This window comes from Peromyscus eremicus, chromosome 5, assembly GCF_949786415.1.
Source record: "Peromyscus eremicus chromosome 5, PerEre_H2_v1, whole genome shotgun sequence".
NCBI lineage: Eukaryota > Metazoa > Chordata > Mammalia > Rodentia > Cricetidae > Peromyscus > Peromyscus eremicus.
This window is the reverse complement of record NC_081420.1, coordinates 8,916,826-8,922,358: the sequence shown is the minus strand read 5'-3', so window position 1 is coordinate 8,922,358 and position 5,533 is coordinate 8,916,826.

Genomic DNA, 5,533 nt, shown 5'->3' with positions numbered 1-5,533 from the left:
CATGACCCCCACTCCCCAACTTAAATATATGTTTTGTTTTTAAAGCTGAGTAGTAGTGCCTTTGGGTGACTCAGATCTACTTGAATCCTCACCACATCCCAGTAAGGGACAATCCACTCACTGCCCAATGGACATGTGGAAGTGATGGTTCAGAGAAGTCAGATAGCCTGCCCAAGATTACCCAACCAGAGTTTGAATCTCCTGATCTGGTGACAGCAGCTTCCGGTCCTGAGCTAACAGCCCTGCTCCAGCCTCTGCTGACCACCTAGAGGCTGCACTGCTTAGCTGAGCTGGCACAGCAGAGTTCCCCCTGGGCAACAAAATGTTAGAGAAGACGAATCACTTTTGTGCTGTTTGCAAAAGGGGTGGGGTGATGGACAGTTTGTACCTCTGCCATAGAAAAGTTGGTCTGAGGGATGAAACTTCTCCCATATATGTGTACAGATATTCACATATATATACATAGGCTCTAGAGACTGCATTCCCAGGCTCTTTTAGCATCAAAACAAAAAACAAAAACAAAAACAAAAAACAGGCAGTGGCGGCGGCACACGCCTTTAATCCCAGCATTCGGGAGGCAGAGACAGGCGGATCTCTGTAAGTTTGAGGCCAGCCTGGTCTACAGAGGGAGTTCCAGGACCACCAGAGCTGTTACACAGAGAAGCCTTGTCTCAAAAAACCATAAATAAACAAATAAATAAATAAATAAACAAACAAACAAACAGAGGGAACTTACTAAACACTTTCAGCCAAACATTACGCTGATTTTATTTATTTATTTACATATTTATTTTTGGGTGTTAGGGACCAACCCAGAACCTTGTGCATGTTAGACAAGTATTATACACTGGGTGCAACTCTAGCCCCAAGCATTCCTTTTGAGGCAGGGTCTTACTATACAACCCTGGTTGGCCTAGAATTCACTATGTAGAACAGGCTTGCCTGAAAACTCAGACATGTGACTACCTCTGCCTCCCAGAGGCCACCACACCCAGCTCAGCTCCCAAGCATTCTTTATCATGTATTACTACCCACTGTGCTGGTTACAAGAGGCCAAAGCAACTAACATGCATCATAACTACGTTACTTAGATATATAATTATAAATAGAAACACAGCTTTAATTGTAAGCACTGACGATGGAGCTCAGAGCCCAGAACACGCGCGAGGCAAGTGCTATACTGCCGAACAACACCCCCAGTCCCCTACGCTTATTTACTAAATAAATGAGTTACATTGAACCTGTACCTGTGAAACTTCCAAGGCACTGAGTTTGGAACCCTGGGGCAAATCTGGGATAGAGATTGAGCTCAGGAATTGGTGGGGATAGGAGATGCAAGGGAAGATAGGCGAGACCCCTCCCTCAAGGAAAAGGACACGCTGTATCTGGGAAGCGACAGAGAACTCTTCTGGTTGATGGGAGGTCAGGGTAGGAAAAGAAAATACAAGCCCATCGCATGGAAACCTCACTTACGAGGGGATCAGAGGATGCTGGGATGCTCTGGAAACCCCACTGCTTTCAAAGTCAATGTGATATAAAGGTTGTCAACTGACAGCAGATTTACCAAGGCACACTATCAAGGATCTGAAGCCAGATTACAGCTGGGACAAAGGTCGACTTGAGGGGAGGGCAGGAGAGGAGATAAGAGGCTGGGCCTGGAGACAGTTGTTTTTTCTCCTAAAAGGGGAAAGAAAGAAAAAGGGGAAAGAAGGAAGGTGTAAGGGTTGGTACTCTAGCGGAGCAAGAGGCACAAAAACTCAAGGAAGCATGAGTGCGGGTGGGAGGGACTCGGGGGCGAAGAGGATGCTTGGACGGACATCCCAGTCCCGCCCCTCCTGTCTGAGCGCTGACGTCGGGGAGTTGCAAATCCTGATAGATGGACACCGAGCGACAGCTGGATCTGGAGCATACTGGATAGGACAAGAATTGGCCGTCTTTTCCCGCTCCGCCCAGCTTGCAAAGCTCACTTTTCTCCAAGGCTCCTCATTACGTGCCAACAACACGGCCTTGGCCCGGGCGGCCGCCGATTGGCCCGTGGAAGCCACGTGACAAAGGCGAGTCAGAGCCGCCCTCCCGGGAATGCGGTCCCACGTGCGTCCTTGGCGGCCGCGTGGTGTTGTTCGCAATGTTATCGTGGGTTTGCAGGGCTCGCGACTGGGAGGCCCAGACTCCCACGGTCCTGTGCCGCGGGCTGGAAGAGGAAGCGTCCCCAAACCTGGTGCCAGGACATCGTGTCCTTTAGGCAAAGTCTCACGCTTCTCACATGTTTCTCAGGCAGTCAGCATAGGGCCTCTTCAGTGATCCAAGGCTGTGTTTTAATCTGGATGTGGTACCCCAGGCCTGTGATGCCACCATTGGAAGGTGAGCTCAAGTTCTGCACTGAATACACAATATGGAGATAGCTCGAGGCCAGCGTTGACTACGCAGTATGGAGACTCCTAAAAAAGAGAGGAGGAATAGGAAGCAAGGGGAAGCAAGGAGGAAAAGAAGTGATACTTTAGGTTTGGGGGATTAGTTCAGCTGCTAAAGGCTTGCTGGGCGTGTATGAAGACCTAGGTTCGAGCTCCCCCCTCCCAACCCCACCCCACCCCAAAAAAGCACGGCATGGTGGTGATTTTTTTGTTATGCAGCGCAGGGAGGTGGAGACTGGAGGATCCCGGGAACTCACTGGCCCAGCCTAATAGTGATCACCAGGTCCCAGGTGAATGGCTCTTGAGGAGTGATGTGGGAGGTTAACCTCTGGCCTTCACTTGCACACTCACTCACCTACACACATTATCATCATCATCATAAGTAAAATACTTTTTAAAGTAGTGTTTTGGTCTGGGGGTGTGGCTCAGCAGCCTACGAGTAATGAGTCCCAGCACCATAAAAAGTAAATAACATTTTAGGGACTTGGAAGCAAGCACATCTAGTTGAAATGAGTTGCTCGTCATGTGACCCAGGGCAGATCTTTAGCTTGGTTGATCTTCATATTCCCTTTCTGTAAAAGAGGACTCCCTGGATCTGGCAAGATGGCGCAGTGGGCGAAGGTACTTGCTGCCAATCCTTGACCCGAGTTCAGTCTCTGGAACCTGTATAGTAGAAAGAGGGATCAACTCCTGAAAGTTGTCTTCTGACTCTCACAAGAACACTGTGGCACATGCCTGCTCACAGACCCACCCATACTCCCACCCATATGCAAAATAAATTCATACATGTCTTTAAAAGCCAAGGGGACTGGAGCGCTGGCTCAGAGATTAAGAGTGCTTGTTCCATCACAAAGATCAGAGTTTGGATCCTAGCACCCACGGGAGGTGGCTCACAAAACCCATGACCCCAGCTCCAAAGGATCTAATGCCTCTTCTGGCTCCCACAAGTATTGGCACACATGCATGAATTTACACTCATTCATACATAAATAGTAAAGATCTTAGCAGGGTGGTTGGTGATGCACACCTTTAATCCCAGCACTCAGGAGGCTGAGACAGGCAAATCTCTGTGAGTTTGAGGCCAGCCTGAGTTCAGGACAGCCAGGGCTGTTACACAGAGAAACCTGGTCTCGAAAAACAAAAATAAACAAATATCTTTTAAACACACACACACACACACACACACACAACAGGACTCTTAGTTACCTTTACCTTGTGTTGGAGATTTTGTGTGTGGGTGTGGGTGGGTGTGGGTGTGGGTGTTACAGCTTTCTGAATCTTGCTTCATTAACTTCCTAAGACTTTTTTGGGGGCAGCGGGGAGGCAAGGCTCTCATTATGTAACCTTATTGGCCTTGTAACTAGATATAATCAAATTGGCCAGATAAGAGGGACAGAGCACTTTGAGCCAGTGACAGCCTATGGCTGACTAGACAATTTGACTATAACTAGTTACTAGTCTTCTTCCTCCTCTTCCTCAGTGCTTCACATGCTGAGGTTTTAACCCTTAACTTTTTGTGTGTGGGCGTGTGCGTGCGTGTGTGCGTGTGTGCGTGTGTGTGTGTGTGTGCACTCACCAGAGTTTCCCCATGTGCACATGTGGAGGCCAGAGGTAGATGACAGGTTTCTTCTGTCACTTGCCACCTTATTTTTTGAGCCAATGTTGATCAGTGAACCTGGATCTTGCTGTTTTGGCAAGACTGATTGGTCATTGAAGCCCAGAACCTGCTTGTCTCTGTCCTCGACTGGCTGGATTGACACAGGTGCTCTCAACTGCTGTCTTCTCGCTAGCTCTCCTTTGGTTTCTGCAGATTGTTTGTTTGTTTGAGACAGGGTCTCTCTGTGCAGCCCTGGCTGTCCTGGAACTCGCTCTGTAGACCAGGCTGGCCTCAAACTCAGAGATCCGCCTGCCTCTGCCTCCCAGTGCTGAGATTAAAAGTGTACATCACCACCGCCACCTGGCTTGAATCTTTAATTTTCACTGGCATGCATCAACAAAGTTGGAGCCACATTGTCAGTTTGATTCGGGATGACTGTTGAATGTCTAGCACCTTAAGACCCTGAGTCAAACACAACTGGGCTGAGAAATGTCCCACTATGGATCAACAAGATACCTTCGCAGGTAAAGGCATGTGCTGCCAAGCCTGAATAGTGATGTCTTAGCCACTGCTCTATTACTGTGAAGAAGAGACACCATGACCAAGGCAATTCTTATAAAAGAAAGTATTAGCCAGGCGGTGATGGTGCACGCTTTTAATCCCAGCACTCAGGAGGCAGAGGCAGGTGGATCTCTGCTAGTTCGAGGCCAGCCTGGTCTACAGAGTGAGTTCTAGGATAGCCAGGACTGTTTCACAGAGAAACCCTGTCTCGGAAAAAAAGAAAAAGAAAGAAAGGGGGGAGAGAGAGAGAGAGAGAGAGAGAGAGAGAGAGAGAGAGAGAGATATTATCATGGCAGGAAGCATGGGGGCATGCAGGCATGGAGCTTGGAGCTTACTTCCTGGTCTATAGGTAAGCAAGCAGAGAGAGAGAGACACTGAGCTTGACATAGTTTTTTGAAACCTCAAAGTCCACTGCCAGTGACGCACCTACTCTAACAAGGCCATATCCCCTAATCCTTCCCAAACAGTCTCACTAAGTGATGACGAGGCGTGCCAATATCTTATGGAGGCCATTCTCAAACCACCATGCCTGACAGTCTGAGTTAGATACCTGGACGCCACATGGTGAAAGGAGAGAACCAGTTTCTCCATGTTATACTCTGGACTTTATGCTTGTATGCCTACACACACACAGACAGACAGACAGACGCACACACAGAGTCAATGTAGTTTAAAACAGAAAGAAAGGTTCCATTGTACTTAAAACTTCTGCATTAGCAAGATTTATGTCCAGCGAGGGTTCCCGGGGAAAACTTCTAGAAGCCTTTAGATACTGGCAACAGTTCTCAGAAGACATACACGATTAAACACTGTGGGTGAAGAAGACGAGCTCATCCTTGGAGCGGACAGTTCTCTCTCGAGGCTGCAATGTACATTTCTCCCCAGCAAAAAAAACATGGGAAATGGAGATTGTCCACCCAGCCAGGGGACTTTCAGCAATCAGGAGTGGATGATGGAAATGCAG